This window comes from Lissotriton helveticus, chromosome 4_1 (assembly GCF_964261635.1).
Source record: "Lissotriton helveticus chromosome 4_1, aLisHel1.1, whole genome shotgun sequence".
In the NCBI taxonomy this organism is placed as follows: Eukaryota; Metazoa; Chordata; class Amphibia; order Caudata; family Salamandridae; genus Lissotriton; species Lissotriton helveticus.
Window position 1 is genome coordinate 1,608,763,577 of NC_136063.1, and position 27,144 is coordinate 1,608,790,720.

Below are 27,144 nucleotides of genomic sequence, written 5' to 3' on the forward strand. Positions count from 1 at the left end.
TGGAGCAAATCAACCTCACCGCTAGCCCAGTACACTGAACGATCAACCTATTTTTCCTTGTACATAACAATAGAAGGTAGGAAAGATTTTCGGGTCATTTCAGAGCGCTGGGACACAGACATTTTTGCTTGACCGAAACAACCGAAGACTTAGGGTACAACAGAAAGAGAGCAGTGCTGAGCTGTTTCAGAACGAGGGATACTGTTAATTTCTCAATTAATCTAAAACAAGCTCAAAGTGCAAAAGAAACAATAACTAGATACAGAGCTGTTGTAATAGGTTTGAGCTTGAGGCTGTTCTCGTATGCAATCTTGCAAAATTGTGGTCAGCAAGTAAGGCATTGTGAGATTACAGTCGTCATGAGGAGCTATGCCTACACTCCTATAGCCAACATCTTAAATTAAAATAGAAAAAGTGTTTTATTTTAAACAAGCATTTTGCCCGGATACAACCATTACAGGACGGCATAATGAGCAACATGGAAACAAACAAGTCAAAACGAAATCTAAGAGCCGCGCGCGTGAGCTTCTACCGTAGACAGCTCACGTCGCGCGGCTCTTAGGTTTCGTTTTCCAAAGCGCATGGCAGATACGCGCTCGCACACATGCGCGCTCACGAGGTCAAATCCGAGACGGAAAATGCGCGCGTCTGACTCTGTCCACATATTCAGTATACTAAAGTATACATGAGGTCCCTTCGCTACGCTCGACCTAAACATGACTGGGAATGACAGAGAGATGTAGTTAGAAATCCCCAGAGAGAAGCGAGAAAGAGGGCAGGAGAATTTAGATGAAAAAAGGGTTGTGGAGGGATAATGGGGATAGTAAGAGTATATGAGAACATTCTGAAGGAATATCAGTTTCGCCATGAGATATTCAGTGTGCGATTAAGTAGTGTAATGACATGCCTCTGGTTTGTTACATGAGTGTCCCCTAGCAACACAAAGGGTATCTCGGTCTATGCCGTCATTATCTTAGCACTTAGAAACTGGCTAAATTGCAGCATTTAATGATATGTGAAATGAACTGACATTGTCATATTCTGAAAAATGCAGACACTTTAAATTGGTAGATCCTACCTCAAAACGCTGAGGATTTAATTGGTCATTGACAGTGCATTCGCTCGGCTGTAATTTGGTGTCATTGCAGTTTTATACACAGTACCTCATTTATTGCTCTTCATGGACATAATTTAGGGGTCGTCAAGGACCTCAACAATGAACCCTGGTTTTCCCTTGCGGTCTCTGACGCTGGCTTTGAGACCCCTGGCCACAGAGGTGGCAACATTAATGACAAGATTATAGGGGCGGCTGTCCATTTCATATTTTCTAAACATTTTATTTTATACAAATAGTGAATAATGTTTTATTATTAACTATTAGTGTACTAAAACATAGACCATGCTTAGCTGACACAGAACATTTAGTGGCAGCTCCAGTAAGTAAGCATATGTTTAAATGTATGTTGTGTGTCCGACCATGAGTGTGTGTATGTGTGAGCATGTTTCTGTATGTGTAAGCATGTGTTTGTGAGTAAAAGCGAACCAGAGTCAGTGACAGGTAGAGAGTGAGATTGTTTGAAATTGAAGCCAAAATCTTCTATACATCAATGCTGCGCCAAAGATGCTGTGCTGTCTTGCGTCAAAGGGAGAGAAAAAATGCATCACATCTACTAAGATATGGTGCACTGTTTTTCTCTTTTTCCACTGGTGCAGTTTTGGTAACCATGAGCCAATGCTCACACCGTTGCGCCATGGTGCAAAGGTGTGTGCTTTCTCTGAAGCATAGGATTTGCAGCTTTAAAGCTTTTCCCACACTGTAAGTGTGCTGTACAATGCAGAACACATGCAAAGTTGGAAAATTAGGAGAGAGAAAAACATTTCTTCTCATTATGCTTTCCTCAAGCAGTCGTAAGACATCAGCGGAAATTCCTCCTTACCAATGTTTTTAGATAGGGATTTGCTTCAAAACCTATAGGTGGTTTCATGGGGACACCCATGCACTAAACATGGAAAGCTCACTTGATGCAAAATATTTGCAAATCAGAACACAGCACAATTTTGCGTTAATATGTGATATTTTTAAAGACAAATCAGGATTTGCGTTGTATAATAAATGCAAACCTAACACTTTTCACGGGGTTGGCATCGCAAAGGTGAAAGAAACAGAATGCAAAGTGTACGTAAACCTGGGCCTTAGTGTCAGAGTGAGTATAAGGTACATTAAGAGTACCTTATACTATGCAAGTCCCTGGGACCACTGCATGTTCTTTAAAAATATTTTGGCACCCATTCACAAAGGGTTTGTGAGTGGTTTACCACTTACTTGAGTTGGTGGTAAACTGCGGGTGTTTTGCGACCGCAGTTGCGGTCGCAAAACAATAGTACATTGGTGTTAGAGTTGCTATTAGGAAGGGTGCTCTTGGCACGCCCCTTCCTAATAGCGACTCGCAAAATAGCGTTTGTACATACCACCACTGTTTTTCGCAGTTGATTTCCCTTTTGCAACTGCAAACAACGGTCATACATCTGCCCTATTGGTTATGTGCTGTCACTTCTCTATCTCTATCTCTGGCAATTAAAGGTGAATCGATGCGTATGTTGCTGTGGCTAAAAAAGAAGAGGCAGCAGAGCCCAGTATTATTTACTTCTGATGCTGCAGGGCTAGGCATCTAGGAGATGTGCAGACCTCTCCTATATCAACCTCAACTCGATAAATTCGGCACCTCTGTCCCAAAATAGTAACAATGCCTCACTGAATTCGTTTTTCCCAAAAGAAGGAATTGCAGGGACCCCAGGTGGAGATGTGATGAAGCCCAATGTATTGTATATATTCTTACTAATTAATTCAACTGATTTAAAGGTAGCACTAATTACAATGGTTAAAAAATAGTCTTGGACTCACATATGACAAACAGCGTAGCCCTTTGGAATGCCATGAAGAGAGAGGGCAGGCTTTTACTTCTGGAGGGAGGGGGAGCTTTCACCAGTGGATACTCTGGGACATGCCTGCACTGGCACAAGGAGAGTGGGCTGTGTGTTCAGGGGACTAGTTCAGCAGTCTGCTCCAGATCACCATTGCACTACAACAGGGAAATGAGAGAGGCTTTCAATGGTGGCCTTTTCGGTGCCTTTTCTGAACTTGAACAAGAAGGGAGACAAGGTTTTCTTCAGCAGCCTGCTCATACACTTGCATGATGTGGGAGGTAGGTTGGGCTTTCTCAAGGGACCTATTCCTGCACCAAAAATGGGGGGGGGGTGTAGGGCTGAAGTGCCTACTTTTATCAAAAGCAAGGCTTGCACACTGGGGCCGCTAGCTCATGCCTAGTTGGCCTGAGGCGAACATTCCTATAAAGGAATATTTTGCCTTTGTGAACAATGGTTAAAGGGGCAAACCTTGTTAATTGTTTTACCTTGCTCACTTCGTTTCGGTGCTCACACACTCTTGAGGCACTTTTATTCCACCGGACAGATCAGCTGGGAGCCCTGGTCTACGCCCTGTTCCGTCATGGCTTGTGCCGATTGCGCGCAGGGCGTTACAGACCGGGCACACCCTTCTGGTCATGTCAGGTGCTCGGCAGTCATTTCCGGGTGCGGAGTGGTGTAGTTTCCCTCCACCACCATCTACTAAGGGAGAGGCCTGAGCGGACGCACTTACTCCGGGGGGAAGCTTGCCGCTGCTGCTCTGGCCATTGCAGCTTACAGTGGTGTCCTCTCTTACCTGACTTATTTTCAAAGCCTACTTTTAAGACGCTTACGCTGTATGTTAGTTTAGCCTGTTTCTTAGAGCAGCTGTATCTGTATATCTTTTAAAAATAATCTTAATTGTTTTACCTTCCTCACTTCCTTTCGGTACTCACACACTCTTGAGGCACTTTTATTCCACTAGTCAGATCAGCTGGGGGTCGCGGTCTAAGCCCTGTTCCGTCACAGCTTGTGCCGATTGCGCGGAAGGCGTTACAGATCGGGCATACCCTTCCAGTCACGTCAGGTGCACAGCAGTCATTTCTGGGTGTGGAGCAGTGTAGTTTCCCGCCGCCACCACCTACTTAGGGAGATGCCCGAGCAGACACGCCCAGCGGGTGCGCCGCTGGCTCACTGAAGGCAAGCTTGTCTGCGCCCATTTGTACCTCGACCAGTCCCAGGGTCATAACCTCTGCCCGGTACCTACCTGAGGGGTGGTCTGGTCTGAAGTACTTTAGAAATTAACTACTGACCCGTTACCCAGTAGACAATAAGGGTATCTGCCCATTGTTAGATCTACAGAGTGAGCCTAAGCAATTAATTCATTGCAGGTTACCCCATAACTGTTGAAAGATCAGAAATCGGTCTGCTATAAAGCTTCATAAATATTCAGAGGAAAGAGACATGAAGGTGTTCCAGGGCATGCATATTAATGCGTGTTCTCTGGTTAAACACAACACAGAATTTGCAGAGATGGTGAGCTCCCACAGGATCGACCTAGCATTCTGTGACGGAAACGTGGGCCGATACTACCTCGAACTCAGTCCTGGGTCTGGCCATCCCGGCAGGCTATGCAATTCTCAAGGCAGATCAGACTGATAAGAAGGGCGGTGGACTAGAAATTATTTTCAAAGACCACCTGGTGGCAGCAGTTTTATCCTTCCAGATTACATTAAGCAACACTTATACGTTTAAGGGCCTCCTGCTATATAGGCCCCTCGGAGCTAAAACCACCTTCTTAGATTCCATTGGTCCCTTCATCAAATCGAGCTGCTTGTTGGGGGACTTTAATTACCACTTAGAAAAACAGGCTGACCGATGGCCAGTTTCTCGCTTTGACAGATTGGTGAACAGCCCACTCTCAATGCAGGACATACTTTAGATGGTATATTTAAGTCTAACCCTCATCTGAAGATCTCAGAAGTAATACCTGTCCCATGGTCAGACCACAAGGCCATAAAGCTATCTTGGAGTTTCAATCAACATAACACAAGACCGGACAGTTCCAGTGTCTTAGTTAACAGGCAGGACTGGAGCAATATCACTGCCCCATCCTTACTAGTGTCCCTCTCCAAAACACAGCCCAACTTCAACACAGACGCTAATACAGCTGTCCTCAGGTTCTCCAACTGGATCAAAAATGCTGTAGAGCACATGGCACCTACAAAGACCTTTTCCAATAGGTGGAACAAGCCCTCAGAACCCTGGTCCGAGCCTTGAGAGAGGGAGACATTTGTGAAAAGGAATGGGCTTTTCCAAATGTGGAGAAACCGCAGATGGCCAGCATATACGGCATACCGAAGGTACACAAGAATGTAACGGACCCACCTCTAAGACCCATAGTAACTACCATAGGCTCAGCTACGGAGCCTCTAGCCAAATATATTGATGCAATTCTATGTGCACATGTATCTCGGACACCGGCCTTTGTACAAGACACAAGACACATTATCAATCTAGTGGAGAACATTACCTTTTGTCCAGATACTCAATATTTGGTAACAATGGACATTGAGGCACTTTTGTAGTAATATACCTATTGATGGAGCCTTGGAAGCCGTACATTGGTCTATCAACATATAATATCCAGTGTCCAACCTTATTTGTCTTAGAGTGCCTCAAAATAGTACTATGTGATAACATCTTTGAATTCAACAACAACCTATTTAAACAAAAGCAAGGGGTAAGTATGGAGGCATCATGTGCACCGACGGTAGCCAATATCTATATCTCACAGTTCGAGAAGAGATTTGTTTTTAATGAGATAGCCCCATTCTATAAATCAGTGACCAAACGGTCATGATACATAGACAACATTTTCTTCATTTGGAATGACACTTATGAAAATCTTCAACAATTTCTAGAGTGGATCAATCTTTGTGATGATAATATACATTTTACTCATCACATAAGTACAGAACAGGTTGAGTACTTGGATGTGCTGATAAAGCATGAGAGAGGTATCCTGATGGTGGATTTATTTGTCAAGCCCACTGCCAGGAATACCTTATTACATCATGACAGCTACCATCCAGCAATACAGAAGAATAGCGTCCCGTTTGGCGAATTTTTACGTCTGCGATGGAATTGCACCAATATCGCAGATTTTGATATTAGGGCAGAAACAATGAAAAGCAAGTTCTTAGCTAGGGGCTACCCCAAAAAGATCATAGGAGACTCCTATAAAAGAGCTCTTTTTTACGATCGACAGCATCTATTGACTACTATTAAAAAAAGGAACCAGCATTAGTGTTTGTTACCAGACACTCCATGCTGAATGAGAGAATCAGGCAGGCAGTATGTGCAAATTGGCATATACTAAATGTGAACACTCCTAAAGCAGAGCAGACTCCTGAACCCATGTTTGCCTACAGATGAAATAAGTCTATAAAAGATCATGTGGTACGTTCACGCATGAAGAAAACACATGTTTATCAATAAAGGAGTATCAGAGAAAACAAACCAGTGGTAGGAACTTACAAATGTAGGAAGTGCAAATCCTGTGCAACAGCCATAGAAGCACCAACACTACATTTCAATGATCAAGTAATTGCACCGGCAGAACTGAACAATTGTAGGACATCGAACGTGATTTACCTGTTAATATGTCCCTGCCAACTAGGATATGTGGGGGAGACAAGTAGAGCGCTGAATGTACGATTAACAGAACATAGGTCAGCGATTAGAACCAATAAAATGACGGCACCTATGGTGAATCTTTATATTGAAAAGAACCACGGACCAAAAGACATGCAATGGTTTATTTTGGAGAGAATCAATCAGAGAGAAGGGTCACATACAGATAAAATGGTCTTAATCTGGAGATACCCTGGGATCAGGCTATCAAATAGAGAGTAACTCAATAGAGAACATATAGTGCTCTCAACCAGTTTTGTCATCTTGTTTGCCCTTGCCCTCCTCCCTTAAACAAAGAGGTTCTGCTTTATTAACACTCTTAATACAAGTTACAGGATTGTAGTTTGTAGTGAACAGAAACATTTTCTTTACGATAGTATGTAAGCTATAATGGACTATAGGTACCGTTCAATGTCTCATCCATACAGTAATAAAATATTGCCCTTTGGATGTTAAGAGAACAACCTCTATAATACAAAATAAACTAGTCCCTGGTCTCTTGTAATATGTATCAAGGACTTTTCTATTATCGATATAAGGACAGAAAGCAGGTGGAGCCAAATTGATTACCTTAAACATTGGAATAGAGTGACGTATGTATATGGGCAACACTTGTTAGTTTGTCCTGATGGCGCAGTGAATTCAGCATGCCGAATAATGTTGGTGGTAATGTTGGGTATAGCTAAACGGATGCAGATCTGTGGTGCATTACAGGACTATTTATTACACCTATGTGGGACTCATATTAAACATCAATAGACACAAAAGAAGGTGATAGAAGCATGATACAGATAGTGCTCCTTTAAAACATAATACTATAGGCTTATTAGCTCTGTCAAGGGTGGCGCCCTTTACATTATCTGCTTCATCTGAGACATCGAAAACAAATATAGGGCCATATTATCAAAGAAAGGGTGATACATTATCACTGCTTTAATCAGCAGCAAACTGCTACTAAAGCGGCGAAAATGGGCTTGATAATATGCCCTTGTGAATTCTCATAAAAGCCCAGGTTAACACCACAGTCCTGCCAAGTCTCACGCATCAGGCGTGACACTAAGACATTTCAGTGTGGTACTCCGCATTACGGCACTGAAATGATTATGTCACGCATATGCTGTGTTAGCTCTGCCACTAAAAGCCCTGGTTAAAGCTGAGCCTGTGGCAGCGCGCCGCCTCTGACTTGCACGTGCTGCTCCAGCAGTCTGTTGGCATCCGCACTCAGCTGCTTGCTGCAGTATAATTTCGCTTTCCAGAACGCGGGCGCGGCTATCACTATTCGCCTGACATCATCGCAGGGGACGTCACGTCACATCCTCCTGCCGGAGCGCAGGGTTCGTTTTGGGAGCTGCAAGGCGTGTAGCTAGTTTGCGGGCAGCACTGCGAATCATGGCCGGAATGCTGCAAATAATTTATGGAGCAGGCATCGAACGATGCTGCTCTCAGCGCTGCCTGCTGCAGCTCGCACCGGGCCACGCCACAGCCTACTAGTTTTCCCAATCACCATAGGCGCCACGGACGAGAGCGGCTGTGCGGCATTAGTTTCAGTTGTTTGGCAGACAGCGCACTATGGGCCTGCTGCTGCCTTCAGCTCTCAGCACGCGGCCCGGCAGGCTTCATGATCATTAGGCTGTGGTGGTGCATCAGCATGACTGCCTCAGTTGCCGCCTGCAGTCCAGTGTAGCCAGTTCTGCCATGCCAAGAAAGTCGGAGAGTAGTGTCCAATCTGGACTGTGGCCGTGTCGCTGCCCGGGACTCTGAGATCATCGCAGCTGGCCCGTGTTATGTCCACGTACGGCCAATGGGGCTCTGCGCGGACACAGAGTAAGTGAAGTGTCTCGCACTGTTTCTTCTTGTATTCCTACTGTAATTTACTTTTAGTAATACGTCATTCAGCCTTCGTACAGTTACATACAGCGGTTCTGCATGTAGTCTGCACAACCAAGTTGAATTCAGCTGTGAAAGTAAAGTCTGTCTGATTCAAACCTACGATTTAAAGGTCACATATACATGACCTAAATTCCTAATTATCGCCGTATCAAGCCGAACCTGCCTCAGAGTGAGTATACCTTAAGGTCCTTTTCACAGGTCCGGACCGGCAGGCAGTTTGGTCTTGTGGCAGCAGTGGCACCTTTATTTGTCTGACCTTAGCCCAGTTAATTAATGTCCTGATACGCAGTGTTGGCCAACTGCATGTTGAGCAGTTTAATAGCGCTAACTCGGCCCGAAGGTATTCAGTCTCCAGCCATTATCAGGGTCTTGTTTGCGGGGGCAGACTCTTACTCCCCAGGACCACCATGGTCACAGGTGTACCGGAGAGAGATTGTGGGCCCTCCTCTGTGTCCGCTCGCATGCAGGGAGGCTCAGGAGTGCCATCCGCTCTGCTGTCTGGCGGTCCGGCTCGGCCTTTAGCAACTCCGTTTAACTGCAATCTCATTAACGCTGCCCTGGCCTCAGAACACGAATCCGAGGAGGCTTGAGCCACAAAGTAATTGCCTCCACACTCCTGGGGCCAGAGGGGGCACCCCCAGGGTGTCAGTTAGGAGTGCCACTCTCTCTGCAGCTCTGTGCCCGTACTTGGTCTTCTTTGGACATTAACTCAGTGGCTATTTCAGCAGCGCAGCTGCGTGATTGCCGGCGCAGGCCTTGGAGTGCCAATCCGGGATGGCTGGGGTCTCTCTGTTGCCACGTCTTCCCTCCTGGGGCCCAGGGGGGAGCATCCTCTAACTAATGGATACCCCATCGGCTCACTTTTAAGTCAGGATACTACCGGATGGGACCCGCCGGCTGGTAGCTTTGATTTCTGCTCCTCACTCCATCAGCTCATGTCCACGCCCCCTCTCTGTTTGTACCTGCCTGACTATAAGTTTGAGTGTGTTCATGTGTCCGATAATTTGTGAATATGTGCATACAAGTGTGTATCTATTTATATGTATGTGGTCAGCCCTAAGCAAGTGTTAACACGGAAGGTGTGCACTAAAGCGGAGCCCGATAAGAGAACTCCAGTCATATAAATCTGACGCTCACCGGAAAGGTCAGTGACAAAATCCGTCATGGGGAGCGGGTTAGTGGTGGAAACCGGAAAGGGCATACGAGGGTGGACACTGCCTTCCCTCTGGGCTGGGAACCAGCGTAGGCATGTTTAAATGGGTATTCAACACTCAATCACAGCCTGTGTACACTGCACAGGCATGTAAGTGTGTTGATTAACAAAGACAAATGACCTATTTTTACCTCACACCCCCATTTCATGGCCCTCTTCAGATACGGGATTGCAACAACATCACAATGGGATCAGCATCCTATACTATCATGGCACTCGAGATAGGTGAGGTTTGGACACTAGGTCCAGTATTCACCATTCTGAGTATTCTTCACAAAGGACGTTTGTGTCACTAGGACTTAAGCATTAATGATAAGTGAGGCAAAGGAGTTCATTAACTCTTGCTCAGGCATTGTCCCAGGTGAGGGTTCACGCCAGCCTGCCCGTAGCTGCCAAGTTTTCACATTGCTATATGTGACATTTTCATAATTTCATTGTAATTATAAGTCAGCCACCGCAGTCGTTTGCACCAGTTTTAAGATCTTCTTAGAGTTTCTTGATCTAATTTCTGAAATTTTTGTGTCACCCTCATCTAAATTGCTTGATTTTATGCTCGCAAGAAAATGTCACTCATAATTGCATTGAAATTTTGAAAATGTCACACATAGCAATCTGAAACCTTGGCAGCTATGATACCAGAACCTGGGCTTCTATGGGAATTCACAAGGGCATATTATGAAGCCCATTATCGCCGCTTTAGCGGCTGTTTCCTGCCAATAAAATCAGCGATAATGTAGCGCCCTTTCTTGATAATATGGCCTATAGTGCTTGGTGATCCTGTAGGGCTATATTATACCTAACAATTTTTAATATGTATATTTACATAGGTTAAACATTAAGATCACCAAAATTATTTTAAGCAGTGCTAAAAATAGTAAGATCGATATTTTTTAAATAAAAGGCACGTAAACATAAACAATATAAGTATGCGAGGTACTTCTGGACGAATAAACACATATTAGAATATGGTAAAAAGACACCCCATGATGGAGGACGATACATACACATTAGACAATATGAACAGGAAAGACTAACGTCATGACGTCATTACGTCAGCCAGCATCGCGAGACAGTATTTAATCCTGAAGTAAGAGCAGGCCAGCCTCACGTCATGGAGAAGCCAGTCGGAGATATGATTAGTTAGGCCACATAATCGGTAAGTTAAAATCGACCACGTAAGGGCGGGAAGACTCACACAATAAGGTCAGTCAGTGGCAGAATTCGGGGAAAATTGACTCGCGTAATCAAGCTGAGTCACTTTTTAGGTTTTGCCTCGCCAAAAAGATGCGCTCTGCGCATCTTTTTCGCGCAGGCGAAATCCTGATGAGATCTGTAGTGTGGCTTTGGTTCGGCCCTCGTCATTCATTGGCTGGCTCCATAAATGGAGCCTAGCCATTGGACGAGGGGCCTGTCCGTCAATGCCGGACCAGATTCGGGGGCGTTCCCGACATTCTTTGGCTTTTGCCGACGTCACGCGACGCCGGGAACGCCCCCGATTCTGTTCCGGCATTGCCGGCACCTCCCTTGCTCCCCCTCCCGCTTGTTTCCTGGTGCCCGCCTTCGTGCTCCGGCCGGCCGTCGTCAGCTCTCTCCTCCCCCTTTCCCGCCCCCTCTCGCTTCTCTCTGATGCCCGCCTTCCGGTGAGACACTGTGATGAATGCCACTGAAAGCCCTGGATGGACTGGGCTGGGTCCGGGTCAGTCTGCTCGGTAGTGGGCTGACTAGTGACTTGAAACATTGAAAGAACATATTTGAACCAGCCTTTGACAATAAATTATGACGTAATGCAGCTAACACAAATGTTACGTGTGAAACTGCAGACTGTTATGTTCAGCCAGAGTGGAGCTTCAGAGTGGAGCTTCAGAGTGCAGAGTGGAGCTTCAGAGTGGAGCTTCAGAGTGCAGAGTGGAGCTTCAGAGTGCAGAGTGGAGCTTCAGAGTGGAGCTTCAGAGTGCAGAGTGGAGCTTCAGAGTGCAGAGTGGAGCTTCAGAGTGCAGAGTGGAGCTTCAGAGTGGAGCTTCAGAGTGGAGCTTCAGAGTGGAGCTTCAGAGTGCAGAGTGGAGCTTCAGAGTGGAGCTTCAGAGTGCAGAGTGGAGCTTCAGAGTGCAGCTTCAGAGTGCAGAGTGGAGCTTCAGAGTGCAGCTTCAGAGTGCAGAGTGGAGCTTCAGAGTGGAGCTTCAGAGTGCAGAGTGGAGCTTCAGAGTGGAGCTTCAGAGTGCAGAGTGGAGCTTCAGAGTGGAGCTTCAGAGTGCAGAGTGGAGCTTCAGAGTGGAGCTTCAGAGTGCAGAGTGGAGCTTCAGAGTGCAGAGTGGAGCTTCAGAGTGCAGAGTGGAGCTTCAGAGTGGAGCTTCAGAGTGGAGCTTCAGAGTGGAGCTTCAGAGTGGAGCTTCAGAGTGCAGAGTGGAGCTGCAGATTCAGAGTGGAGCTGCAGATTCAGAGTGGAGCTGCAGATTCAGAGTGGAGCTGCAGATTCAGAGTGGAGCTTCAGAGTGGAGCTTCAGAGTGGAGCTTCAGAGTGGAGCTTCAGAGTGGCGCTTCAGAGTGGAGCTTCAGAGTGGAGCTTCAGAGTGGAGCTTCAGAGTGGAGCTTCAGAGTGGAGCTTCAGAGTGGCGCTTCAGAGTGGAGCTTCAGAGTGGAGCTTCAGAGTGGAGCTTCAGAGTGGAGCTTCAGAGTGGAGCTTCAGAGTGCAGAGTGGAGCTTCAGAGTGCAGAGTGGAGCTTCAGAGTGCAGAGTGGAGCTTCAGAGTGCAGAGTGGAGCTTCAGAGTGCAGAGTGGAGCTTCAGAGTGGAGCTTCAGAGTGCAGAGTGGAGCTTCAGAGTGGAGCTTCAGAGTGCAGAGTGGAGCTTCAGAGTGGAGCTTCAGAGTGCAGAGTGGAGCTTCAGAGTGCAGAGTGGAGCTTCAGAGTGGAGCTTCAGAGTGCAGAGTGGAGCTTCAGAGTGGAGCTTCAGAGTGGAGCTTCAGAGTGGAGCTTCAGAGTGGAGCTTCAGAGTGGAGCTTCAGAGTGCAGAGTGGAGCTGCAGATTCAGAGTGGAGCTGCAGATTCAGAGTGGAGCTTCAGAGTGGAGCTTCAGAGTGGAGCTTCAGAGTGGAGCTTCAGAGTGGAGCTTCAGAGTGGAGCTTCAGAGTGCAGAGTGGAGCTTCAGAGTGCAGAGTGGAGCTTCAGAGTGCAGAGTGGAGCTTCAGAGTGGAGCTTCAGAGTGCAGAGTGGAGCTTCAGAGTGGAGCTTCAGAGTGCAGAGTGGAGCTTCAGAGTGGAGCTTCAGAGTGCAGAGTGGAGCTTCAGAGTGGAGCTTCAGAGTGCAGAGTGGAGCTTCAGAGTGGAGCTTCAGAGTGCAGAGTGGAGCTTCAGAGTGGAGCTTCAGAGTGGCGCTTCAGAGTGGAGCTTCAGAGTGGAGCTTCAGAGTGGAGCTTCAGAGTGGAGCTTCAGAGTGGAGCTTCAGAGTGGAGCTTCAGAGTGGAGCTTCAGAGTGCAGAGTGGAGCTTCAGAGTGGATCTTCAGAGTGCAGAGTGGAGCTTCAGAGTGGAGCTTCAGAGTGCAGAGTGGAGCTTCAGAGTGGAGCTTCAGAGTGCAGAGTGGAGCTTCAGAGTGGAGCTTCAGAGTGCAGAGTGGAGCTTCAGAGTGGAGCTTCAGAGTGCAGAGTGGAGCTTCAGAGTGGAGCTTCAGAGTGCAGAGTGGAGCTTCAGAGTGCAGAGTGGAGCTTCAGAGTGCAGAGTGGAGCTTCAGAGTGGAGCTTCAGAGTGGAGCTTCAGAGTGGAGCTTCAGAGTGGAGCTTCAGAGTGCAGAGTGGAGCTTCAGAGTGGAGCTTCAGAGTGCAGAGTGGAGCTTCAGAGTGGAGCTTCAGAGTGCAGAGTGGAGCTTCAGAGTGGAGCTTCAGAGTGCAGAGTGGAGCTTCAGAGTGGAGCTTCAGAGTGCAGAGTGGAGCTTCAGAGTGCAGAGTGGAGCTTCAGAGTGCAGAGTGGAGCTTCAGAGTGCAGAGTGGAGCTTCAGAGTGCAGAGTGGAGCTTCAGAGTGCAGAGTGGAGCTTCAGAGTGCAGCTTCAGAGTGCAGAGTGGAGCTTCAGAGTGGAGCTTCAGAGTGCAGAGTGGAGCTTCAGAGTGGAGCTTCAGAGTGCAGAGTGGAGCTTCAGAGTGGAGCTTCAGAGTGCAGAGTGGAGCTTCAGAGTGGAGCTTCAGAGTGCAGAGTGGAGCTTCAGAGTGGAGCTTCAGAGTGCAGAGTGGAGCTTCAGAGTGGAGCTTCAGAGTGCAGAGTGGAGCTTCAGAGTGCAGAGTGGAGCTTCAGAGTGCAGAGTGGAGCTTCAGAGTGGAGCTTCAGAGTGCAGAGTGGAGCTTCAGAGTGGAGCTTCAGAGTGCAGAGTGGAGCTTCAGAGTGGAGCTTCAGAGTGCAGAGTGGAGCTTCAGAGTGGAGCTTCAGAGTGCAGAGTGGAGCTTCAGAGTGCAGAGTGGAGCTTCAGAGTGCAGAGTGGAGCTTTAGAGTGCAGAGTGGAGCTTCAGAGTGCAGAGTGGAGCTTCAGAGTGCAGCTTCAGAGTGGAGCTTCAGAGTGGAGCTTCAGAGTGGAGCTTCAGAGTGGAGCTTCAGAGTGGAGCTTCAGAGTGGAGCTTCAGAGTGCAGAGTGGAGCTTCAGAGTGCAGAGTGGAGCTTCAGAGTGCAGAGTGGAGCTTCAGAGTGGAGCTTCAGAGTGCAGAGTGGAGCTTCAGAGTGGAGCTTCAGAGTGCAGAGTGGAGCTTCAGAGTGGAGCTTCAGAGTGCAGAGTGGAGCTTCAGAGTGGAGCTTCAGAGTGCAGAGTGGAGCTTCAGAGTGGAGCTTCAGAGTGCAGAGTGGAGCTTCAGAGTGGAGCTTCAGAGTGCAGAGTGGAGCTTCAGAGTGCAGAGTGGAGCTTCAGAGTGCAGAGTGGAGCTTCAGAGTGCAGAGTGGAGCTTCAGAGTGCAGAGTGGAGCTTCAGAGTGCAGAGTGGAGCTTCAGAGTGCAGAGTGAAGCTTCAGAGTGCAGAGTGGAGCTTCAGAGTGCAGCTTCAGAGTGCAGAGTGGAGCTTCAGAGTGGAGCTTCAGAGTGCAGAGTGGAGCTTCAGAGTGGAGCTTCAGAGTGCAGAGTGGAGCTTCAGAGTGGAGCTTCAGAGTGCAGAGTGGAGCTTCAGAGTGGAGCTTCAGAGTGCAGAGTGGAGCTTCAGAGTGGAGCTTCAGAGTGCAGAGTGGAGCTTCAGAGTGGAGCTTCAGAGTGCAGAGTGGAGCTTCAGAGTGCAGAGTGGAGCTTCAGAGTGCAGAGTGGAGCTTCAGAGTGCAGAGTGGAGCTTCAGAGTGGAGCTTCAGAGTGCAGAGTGGAGCTTCAGAGTGGAGCTTCAGAGTGCAGAGTGGAGCTTCAGAGTGGAGCTTCAGAGTGCAGAGTGGAGCTTCAGAGTGGAGCTTCAGAGTGCAGAGTGGAGCTTCAGAGTGCAGAGTGGAGCTTCAGAGTGCAGAGTGGAGCTTCAGAGTGCAGAGTGGAGCTTCAGAGTGCAGAGTGGAGCTTCAGAGTGCAGAGTGGAGCTTCAGAGTGGAGCTTCAGAGTGCAGAGTGGAGCTTCAGAGTGCAGAGTGGAGCTTCAGAGTGCAGAGTGGAGCTTCAGAGTGCAGAGTGGAGCTTCAGAGTGCAGAGTGGAGCTTCAGAGTGCAGCTTCAGAGTGGAGCTTCAGAGTGGAGCTTCAGAGTGGAGCTTCAGAGTGGAGCTTCAGAGTGGAGCTTCAGAGTGGAGCTTCAGAGTGGAGCTTCAGAGTGGAGCTTCAGAGTGCAGAGTGGAGCTTCAGAGTGCAGAGTGGAGCTTCAGAGTGCAGAGTGGAGCTTCAGAGTGGAGCTTCAGAGTGCAGAGTGGAGCTTCAGAGTGGAGCTTCAGAGTGCAGAGTGGAGCTTCAGAGTGGAGCTTCAGAGTGCAGAGTGGAGCTTCAGAGTGGAGCTTCAGAGTGCAGAGTGGAGCTTCAGAGTGGAGCTTCAGAGTGCAGAGTGGAGCTTCAGAGTGGAGCTTCAGAGTGCAGAGTGGAGCTTCAGAGTGCAGAGTGGAGCTTCAGAGTGCAGAGTGGAGCTTCAGAGTGGAGCTTCAGAGTGGAGCTTCAGAGTGGAGCTTCAGAGTGGAGCTTCAGAGTGCAGAGTGGAGCTTCAGAGTGGAGCTTCAGAGTGCAGAGTGGAGCTTCAGAGTGGAGCTTCAGAGTGGAGCTTCAGAGTGGAGCTTCAGAGTGGAGCTTCAGAGTGGAGCTTCAGAGTGGAGCTTCAGAGTGGAGCTTCAGAGTGCAGAGTGGAGCTTCAGAGTGCAGAGTGGAGCTTCAGAGTGGAGCTTCAGAGTGCAGAGTGGAGCTTCAGAGTGGAGCTTCAGAGTGCAGAGTGGAGCTTCAGAGTGGAGCTTCAGAGTGCAGAGTGGAGCTTCAGAGTGCAGAGTGGAGCTTCAGAGTGCAGAGTGGAGCTTCAGAGTGCAGAGTGGAGCTTCAGAGTGGAGCTTCAGAGTGCAGAGTGGAGCTTCAGAGTGGAGCTTCAGAGTGCAGAGTGGAGCTTCAGAGTGGAGCTTCAGAGTGCAGAGTGGAGCTTCAGAGTGCAGAGTGGAGCTTCAGAGTGCAGATTCAGAGTGCAGAGTGGAGCTTCAGAGTGCAGAGTGGAGCTTCAGAGTGCAGAGTGGAGCTTCAGAGTGGAGCTTCAGAGTGGAGCTTCAGAGTGGAGCTTCAGAGTGCAGAGTGGAGCTTCAGAGTGGAGCTTCAGAGTGGAGCTTCAGAGTGGAGCTTCAGAGTGGAGCTTCAGAGTGGAGCTTCAGAGTGGAGCTTCAGAGTGCAGAGTGGAGCTTCAGAGTGGAGCTTCAGAGTGGAGCTTCAGAGTGGAGCTTCAGAGTGTCAAGCGCAATGCCAATAGCTCTAACTTTAACAAAGGCAAAACCATTGCATTGTAAATGCTTGTTTAATTTGTTAAAATCAACCACGCAAGGGCGGGGGACTGGCACAATAAGGTCAGTTAGTAGCAGAACTCAGGGCAAATTGAATTGCGTAATAAAGCTTAGTCACTTATTTAAGATAACTCCAATTATAGCGAGAGGAAAACCGTGTAAAAAGCAAGAAGCGGGCATCAGCACATGGACGTACTATGTAATCCCTCTAAAATATTAAAAAAGGGGAACAGGAAAAAACATCTTTTAATAGTTATTGGGATCCATGTAGCACGCTATATAAAACATGCATCCATATATAGGTGCAAGCGTTGTTAACAAATAAGACTGTACGCCACAAATATGCCTTCCTTAACTGTCATAAAACATATATATATTGGGTGTTCACAATCATATTGTATGAGAGAATTGTGAACATCTCACCCGTAAGAGGATAATAAAGAAGTCTGTGTACGTATTTTGGATAGAAGGTCCATCTCATTTATGTGTTTTACCCATAGAGGTCGTCATATTAAAAGAAAGAAACCTGAAGGGTCCATCAAGGAAGTAAAATCCTAACCTGGAAGTGACTACATAAGTAGAATAAAATCACATATGTGACTTCAGGTAAATTATATCCTTTTGTCTGTCATGTTGCTATCTTAAAAACAAGCCTTCATTATTACTGGTTCGGTTTAGGGTTACCATTGCCTTCTTTTCCTCCTGCAGTGTATTGGGACGCTTGAACCCTACAAAATAGTTTCACTTATCCTCCGTCTACAACATTAGAAATATCGCACTGCTGATGAGCCCGTGCTCATAATAGGTCAGTATATAGACTACATAAGACTGAATTAAAATGTAGATATGTCTAGAGGAGTAATTGCCTATTTATTCCCGTTTTTAGATAATCCGTGTCAGATTCTGGTGTATCCAAAATAGTGGAGACATATAGTCAAGAAAAATATAAAGAGAACTATCAGCAGATAATAAGCAAGTGATAGCAAACAGGAATCTGTATCAATTATATTCTGCATAGTTTCCCTCCCCTTCCAGAAAATGAGACCCTATGAACCATAGATGGCATCCATAGTTAGGATGATTACATTGAATTGTATTGTGTATTAATTACACTAGTCCGAATTATAGAATATATGGTTTAGTTACGGCACAAGAGCATGACAAAAATCTCTGTTTTGAGAAAAGATAAGAGGTCCTACCTAGTTACAAAGAAATGAGTAAAGCAATATAGGTATGTTATATAGGTATGTTGGTATCGCAAGTTTATATATACATACACATACATACCTTTCTATCCTTTTGTATTTGGTACTGACTTAGACTAGTCAATCACAGTACGTTGCAGTACAAGCGAGGAAGGGCCAGCTTGAAAAAATCTCCATAGAGAATAATACAGGTAATCTTGATTCAAATTGGAATCACTGTCAGATAAAAAAAGTATAAGGATGCCTGTAGTAAATCAGCCACTAGGAAGGATACAATTTAAGTAAAATGTTCCTATTTTTTGTTTGGTGCTGATTAGATGGATTATTTATAGTGCTTTCTGGTTTAAATGAGGAAGGGCCAGCTTGGATAAAATTTCCCAAGAGAAATATACAGGTAACCTAGACTTAATTCCATCTAAAGGAATTCCTGCTAATTATATGTAGTATAAATATAAGGAAGATTGAAGTATAGTAGCATTAAGGAAAGTATAATCTAAGTAAAGCATACTAAATGGAGAGATCCTTCCAAATTAGAGGATCCAATTCACTTACGATTTTGTTAACTAGTCTCTTAAGTCCTGAAGCTGACATATATATTTATATATATATATATATATATATATATATATATATATATATATATATATATATATATATATATATATATATATATATATATATATATAGTTTTATTATTGACACATACAACCAAAGAAAAATAAGCCCTGGGCGACATCCGAGCATACAGTGTCCGTTGGTAAATCTTCCAAATAAAGAGACTAATAAGCAAACAATAGAACTAGAGATCAAGGCATTTCCGATACGACAGCATCCTCCCTTGCTGCTGGGGGAGCACAAATATCTCCTCTGTAACTGTTCCAGACACCCCAGATTTTCCCCCACTTCCCGGGCCTCCCCCTGGCGACATATACTGATCGTTCTCTGAACATACACCAGTCTATGTCCTCCATCCATTTCCCAATCTGGTGGGTCTGACTGGCCCCCCAAAGCTGGGCCATATTGCGCTTGGCCCCGGCACACGCCAGCGCAACCCATATCTTCCCATGTGTGGTGAGATCAGTTGGCTCCCAAACATTCAGGAGACAGCGGCGTGCCTCCACCCCCAGGCTCACACCCCACACTTCACGTATCTTGTCATGAACATTGACCCAATATCTCCGTATGTCAGTACAATCCCACAACATGTGCATAAACGTTCTGGTCTCACCACAACCCCTTCGACACTCTCCGGTCACAGCCAGCCCCATTCGCACCATCCACGGTCCTGTAACATAAGAGCGATGAAGGACCTTCACCTGCACCAACCGAAGCCTCATCTGTATTGCGATCACTCTTGGGTAAGACACGGCCTCCCTCCAGTCCTCATCATCCAAAACCAGGCCATCTTCTCCCCATTGTTCCCTAAGAGTTACAAGCGGGTCCTCCGTATGGTTAATGAGTTTTTTATATATCAGGGAAATTGTTTTGGTCGGAAGATGTCCGTCCAACACTCGATCTTCCAACGGGGAGGCTTTCGGGGGTGTAACTCCACGGGGGATTTTGCCCAGCAATGCGTGTCTAATCTGTGTGTACCGAAACCGCTCGCTCTCCCGCAATTGATGTCGTTCCTGCATAGCCTCAAATGTAAGGATCCCGTCCTTCCCCCACATATCTTTGACCTGTGAGATCCCAATAAGATCCCATCTGTCAAAACCTTTTGTCTTCCATAGGCCTCCCAGACATTCAGCGTTCCATAATGGCGTAGCCAAAGTTATCCTCCCGTCCCATTTAAGGGAACGATTGACCTCATGCCACACCTGCACCGCAACCGCCGCAGGCCCAACCAGGGGAAAGCGGCCTTTCTGGCATACAAAGCCCTTGTATATTCACCGCCGGGCATCTGACCACAGTCCATTGCGTATCCGGGGTCAAGTGGTGAACCATAAATTGCTTGATTGATCGCCGCCAGCTGGGTCGCCCAATAATACTTCCGAATATCTGGCAGGCCGATCCCCCCATCATACCATGCCAGCGTAAGCTTCGAAAACGCAATCCGCGGCCTGCCATCCCAAGAAGCTGCAGCTGGAGAGATTCAGCTTCCTTAAAATATGATGTGGGTACTGGGTCCAAGGAGTTCTGAAGTGCATACAGGAAGCGAGGAAGGGCCATCATTTTGAACAGAACGGCCCGTCCCAGCAAGGAAAGCGGCAACGAGGATCAGAATATAAAAGACGGACCCAACCTACAAACTCCAAACCAATGCCCATCTTGCCCAAGACCGCAAAGAGATAAGGCCATTCGACTCTATCGAAGGCCATGGTAGCATCCAATGACAACAGGGCTGCCGGCTCATGTATTTTCGATGCACCACCCAGGATCCCATGCAGTCTACGCAAATTAAAAGCGGTATTTCGGCGGGGCATAAAGCCGGATTGATCCGGATGGACCAGCGTCGTAATAACCTTTACCAGCCGATTCGCGAGTAGTTTTGCTAACACCTTCAGTTCCGCGTTCAAGAGTGAAATCGGCAGATAGGAGTAACACTCCACCTTCAGTTTACCGTCCTTATGTATAACTACAATATAAGCGACTCGATGATCGTCAGGTAGCCGGTCCTTTTCTCTACTCTCAAGAAACATTGCTCTAAGGAAGGGGCCAGTTTATTGGCGTTCACCTTATAGAGTTCAATGGGGAGCCTGTTCGGGCCAGAGGCTTTCCTGAAGTGGACCCCTCTGATAGCCTGCGCCACCTCGTCGGTCGTGAACGCGTGGAATCTAGGTAGTCCCTGTCCTCATCCGATAGGGTGGGCATCGGAATATCGTGTATCATGTCCGCATATATATATTTTTTTAAATAATTTTTAGTGTGTCACACTATTCACAAAAACCCTGTAATATAATGTTTAGCACAAAGCACTGTTGTATGAGAGAATGTATGGATGCTCACCTCACCTGAATCGTCACAGTGTTGTTCATTTTCATCTTTCAGACCATAGCCTTGAAAACTCAGCAATGTATGATAGATTGGACGAACTATTGAATATATAATATCAGTAGGCTCAAACTCTAGATAATATATTTTTCTTACTTTTTAGTTTTCACTGGTAAAAGAAAAATCCTGAAGAAGGCATTTGCCGAAACACGTTGGTGGTATTCTGCAAATCACTACCAGTGGTTCTTGTGTACATGATGTCATCAATTTTTGTTGCATATTGTGTTTGAATATTGTAAAATGTGATAAATAATGTGTTATTTACCGTGAATTCTAAAGCTATCTACGGACAAATGTATCAATAGAATATAAGGTATTATGTGCAACCATTCATGTGCTGACGCAAATTGTGTATACATTGTATTTATATATATTTTTATATCTACAAAAGTAATAAGAATATTTTTCTAAATTGGTTGATATAGTGTTGTTCATGTATCCAATATGTCTAGAGTTTGCGCACTACCCTATTGCTAATCAGCACTGAGCCCGGTGTTTCCATATTTTACAAAATATTCATATGCTGATAATACAGAGCAAGTTTTATCAATCTCCAGCAACATTGAAGAGACAGCAGACCGGTTCAACCACTGTATGACTCAAGTCCATCAGTGGATGAGTCAAAACTGTCGGAAATTGAATTGGGGAACACAGAGGTTCTTCTATTTGGTTCAGACACCTCATTCTGGACACCTAGATGGTGGCTGTCCTGTTTGGGAGACCTTCCGGTCCCAGTGGAAAAAGAAAAGAATCTAGGTTTTGTTTTTGAAAATAAATTGTCTTTTAAAAACCAGATTAGCTCCCTTACCACCTCAACCTTCTACATATTGAAGTTGATTAGGGAACTTTGCCCCTTCATTCCTCCGGAATCTTTAAATATCCTGGAGATGGCACTAGCCTTGTTCAGGGGGGGTGTGGCTTGGAGGCCGATGGAGTTGACTGCTTAAGCGCAGAGCTCCGCTTCCATCCCCGCAAAATCCTGATTTAAACCAGTGCTCTGGATTGCCCGACGTAACCAAGCAACATAGGAGGAGTGCGAATCTGCCCTGGCTCCTGCCCGACAACAAACAGGCTGCGGGCTGCAAGTTTTGAGCAGTTTTTTGGCCTGGGAGTGCTGGCAGTGACGGAGCTTAAAATGGCAGCGATGTTGGTGAGGGGCGATTGAGTCTGCCACTGAGGCTGCAGGGAACCACCCGTTGGAGGAGCGAAAAGCGGCAGGATCCGGTGCGCTGGTGCACCGTGGGACTGGCTGGCAGGCTGTGTGTCGTGGAGCACAAGGAGATCGTGAGGTGAGGCACCCGGCGTCGCGGGTGTGAGGCGCAAGTGCAGACCGCAGAAAGTAACAGACAGGTGGGGAGAGCCCGAAGCCTGCGGCCCTGGTCCCTGAAGGCGACGCCATTGAAGCTGCGAGACGTGCAGCAGAGAGCAGATGCTGGGCAGTACACGGCGGAGCGGAGGCGACCTCAAACCTGCCGCGGTGAGTGGGGTGCGGCCTGAACTGCGGCCCCCGGCTGCGGAGGCGGTCGCGGGACTGAGGGGGCAGCTGCGGCCTGCAAGTTGTGGTGCGGAAGAGAGCTGGTGGACAGTGGGGGCCCATGCTGTGAGGACCACTGGAGCCATTGGGCGGAACCGGTGGCTTGAAGAGGGGGGCCCCCTGATGTCAGGGGGGCTCGCGTCTGGCCCCTGCGGCAGTTTACTCCATAGAGGGGGAGCACGACGGACAATAATGAGGAGCGGTTGGCAAGTGGTGAGTGCCCGGATCTGTGCACTGATGCAGTTAAGAGCGGACAAGATCGGGCGAGGCTCTGAGTTGCCGGGGGGAGATGAGGGCGCAAATACCAGCATTTACTGCCATGGTAGCATCAAGGGGCAGGAGGAGCGGACCCTGAGCTGGTACAAATGGAGGGGTATGCAGTGCGGTGTGCAGGAGGCAATGGAAAAGCAGTGTATTGACCACCTGTGGGGATCTGACACGTGGCTTCTCTGCGCTATCGACGGCTCATTTGTAGGAGAGAGAGACATTGCTGATTGAGGCCAGGGGGTGTTGGGCCTGGTTCTGTTCGAGATCTCCGGCCTTGAACTGTCGTAGAAGGCGGGCATCCGGTACATTGGGGCATCTGCGTTAGTGAGGGGGCTCTCCAGGCGAGCAGGACATCAGTGCTTGTTCGGGGAGGACTTGGCCATTGACAATCCTTCGGGGATTCGGGACACCGTGGCAAGCCCACTTGTGCCTCACCACGATCCGGAGGCCCAGGACATGGGGAAACCAAGGAGGAAGCAAGGAGGGGGACCCCAACCGCCGGACAGTGAAATGCGGTCTCAGGCTGAACTACATGAAGCAGGAACATCTCAGGATCCTGGTCTGCAGCAGCAGTTTGACTGGATACTGGCGGCAATAGCGTACTCGCGCACAGCCCTGCAACAAGACATTGCACAGGTGGCGACGGGGCTGGGGCTCCTGAGAGCGGACCACTCTAAGCTGGTGGACAGAATGAAACAGGTGGAGGTTACACTGCAGGAGGTGGCACCGGCCCACACTGTGGAAAACAAAATGACGAACGCACTGTAACGCATACAAGCATTGGAGAACTGGGCAGATGATGCGGAAAGTCAGAATAGACGAAATAACATCCAGGTGGTAGGCCTGCCTGAAAAAGTGGAGGGGTGGACATGGTGCGGTATTTGGAACATTGGCTGAGCACAGTAGTGGCAGCGGAGGGTTTGTCACCCTTCTATACACTGGTACGGGCGCACAGAGTACCAGCTACACCGCCACAGCCAGGGCGTCCCCCCCACCAGGTGGTGGCTAGGCTCCTGCATTATAGAGACAGGGATTTCTTGCTCCAGAAAGCGCGAACAGATGGGCCAGTTGAAAATGGTAAAGTGACTATATTTCCGGATTATACATTGGAGATCAAGCGCCATCGCACGTCCTTCCTGACAGTTAAGAAAGAGCTGCGGTTGGAAGGCCTTCAATACTTGTTGTTATTCCCAGCAAAGCTGAAAATAATGTTAGACGGTGGCACGCATTTCCATAACACTCCGGAGCAAGCATGGGCGTGGTTGGAAACCTATAGGGCTGGAACAGACCGAATGTAGCGGCGCCTTCAGGAGTCCCTTGGGGGCTTTCCCCAATGCCAGTTACAGTGCCTTCGACGCAAGCGACAGGACAGATGGAAGCCGTCGCAGTCACAAACTGGGTTTGAGAGTCAGGAAGTGCTGGATGCGGTGATGGCATTGTCAGGTGAATCGGTGTTGCAGTCGCCGGGGAGTACAGACTCAGAGAAGGACAAAGCACAATCGGACGCAGAGGCTTTGGAGGCGGAGAGTGTTAAAATGTCACAGGTTACTCCGGTCACAGCGGATGGACTCTTAGATGAGTGATGGTCTGCTTTACAGTAAATGGTGGAGGAGATGTGGGTCGGATGAAGGAGGCTTGATCATAGGCCCTGCATCAGTTACGGAAGGTTGTCGGGGGAGGGTCTGCGGAGTTTCATGGGAGGCTTTGTTGGGGTGGGAAAGCACCTCTATATGCAATAGCCTGCAGATGTATGGTAGGGTGCACGGGTAAGAGGAGTTACCTGTGTTTAATTGGGGGATGGAGGCGAGGTTACTATTTGGACGCAAGTGGTCACCTGTTGGCGCTGGCCCCCCCCACAGCCCATAAGGCATGCCTGCAGTGACTACTGGTAGGCTTAGGTGTGTGGTAAAAGTTGGAATGGTTTGGATGGGGACTAGCAGTTTTGTTCTAGGTCCTGTTCTTGGGGGGGAGGGAGGGGGGTTCGGGGATGGGTTGGGGCATGGTGTTCACTGGTGTGTTCAGCTTTTTGCAAGGAGGAGAGGGTCGGTTGCTTTATGATGATGGGGGCAGTGCCTGATTTGCGTTTAGTCACTTGGAATGTACAGGGACTACACACGAGGACAAGGCACCACAAGGTCCATGCGTTTTTAGTTAGGAGAGGTATACATGTAGCATTGCTTCAGGAAACGCACCTCACTAAATCGGAGGGACTTGCATTGCAGCGTGGATGGAGAGGGCAGGTTTTCAGTACCACATATTCAGCATTTGTGAGGGGGGCATTGATCTGCATCAGGGGGGTCCCCTTTCAGGTGACTAAACAAACGATAGACTCTGAGGGAAGATTTGTGGCGATTGAAGGGCGTTTGTATGACAGGGATGTAGCGTTATGTAGTATATATGCACCGAATGTGGACCAGGCACACTTCCTAGACAGGATGTCTGGCACATTGGCACATTATCTGGCAGGCCCGATATTGCTTGGAGGGGATTTTAACTCAATAGTGGATCCCTCTCGAGACAGGTCGCATCCTCCCTTTCTGAATTCCCCTGTTCACAGATTGTACAAATATGGGAAACATCCTTTACAACGCAACTTTTACCATGCAGTGCCTTTACGACACAACTTTTACAACGCAAACCATTACAATGCATTGCGCTGGGGGGCGCTCTAGGATAGGGAATAAGTCTAATTTACTATCCAACACTTTCCATAGTGTCCACGGGGACTGGAGTTGGAATAGTAAATAAAACTATTCACTATCCAGCACCCCAAAGCGCTATGCGTTGTGAAGGTTTGCGTTGTAAAAACCATGTTGTAAAGGCATGCGTGGTAAAAGCATGCGTTGTAATGTCATACATCCTCCAAATATAGGTTGGATTGGCAGATTAGATGGAACTTGGTGGATGTGTGGAGATCGCATCATCCGCAGGACTGGGATTATTCCTATTCCTCGGCGCTGCACGAACTTCATGTTCGAATGGATGTGATATTATGCTCAAAGACGGTAGTGTCCACCATAGCCCACTCTGAGTACCTTACTAGGACACTGTCTGACCACAACCCGTTGTTGGTTACCATGCACTGGACGAGGGCGAGGTCTGACATTCCTACCTGGAGACTGCGCCCGAAACGTTAGATGACCCAGTATTCCTAAGAGAAGTGGGAGAAGGGATAATGCAGGCCAGGTTCTACCAGGGCAGTGGAGTGGGATGCTTTTATGGTGGTGGTAAGGGGACTATGTATTAGTAAGTATGCTGGAGTGCGGAGGGTCCTGTTGCAGGATGTAGACAGAGCAGAACTTAGATTAAGATTGGCAGAACAGGCAAGACCTGAACGGCCGGATGTGCAAAAAGAAGTGGAGGAAGCTAAGGAAGCAGTGGCCACGGAGGTAGAGAGATTTTGCTGCTTTGATTTTAGGAGATATGTGGAGAAGACCCATGCGGAGGGGGATAAAGCGGGTACGCTGCTGGCATGGCTGGCTAATCCAACTCCGAGGGGCTCCCCGATCATGGCACTGACAGCGGGGGATGGGAGCGCAGTATACACGCAGAGAGAGATTATGACTCGGTTTCAGGAGTACTACGAGAAGCTGTATGAGAGTAAGTTGGTGGCAGGTGAGGTGGATATAGACTCCTTTTTGGAGAGCTTGCCGTTACCACAGCTGGAGGTGGAACAGGTGAAGCAGTTAGGCGGAAGTATAACGATCGAGGACATTCGGAGTGCATTCAAACATATGGCACGTAATAAAACCCCAGGCGTGGACGGATTGCTGATAGAGTTTTACTCACAGTATATAGACTTGCTGGCACCAAAACTGCCTGAGGTCTATAGTGAAGCCCGAGAGTTGGGTCAACTCCCGATGTCGATGCGAGAGGCACTCATTATTCCACTGCTAAAGCCGGGACGAGAAGTTATGGATACAGCTGCTTATCGTCCATTGTCAATGTTATCCACGGATTATAAGATCCTCATTCGAATCCTGGCTTCGCGCTTGCTGCAGCATATGACCTGTTTAATCCATGAGGATCAAGCCGGGTTTATCCAGTCTAGAAATACCACCACGAACATACGGAGATTGGTGAGGATTTTAGGGGAGGCCCTCATTGATTCGCCCATGGCCACGATACTCGGTCGGTAGACATAGAAAAGGCTTTTGATAGCTCAGAATGGCCATTTCTCTATAAAACAATGGGGTGTTTTGGGTTGGGGGACGCCTTTGTGGGATGGACAACAGTGTTGTATACATCTGCAGTGATGAGAGTAAAGGTGGGGACGATGATCTCGCCCCAATATGTAGTGGCTCGTGGGACTCGGCAGGGTTGTCCACTGTCCCCACTAATATTTGCTTTGCCTATAGAGCCTCTCGCAGCGCGCGCTCAGCTGGGACAATGGTACGAGGGCCTGACGTTCAGGGGAGAGAAACAATACATTTCGCTTTATGCGGATGATTTGCTGATGTTTTTGGCAGACTCGGTGAGTGCACTAGCGGGGGCGACACGGTTGCTTTCAGATTTTGGCGGCATTTCCGGATTGAAGGTGAATTGGACTAAGACATGCTT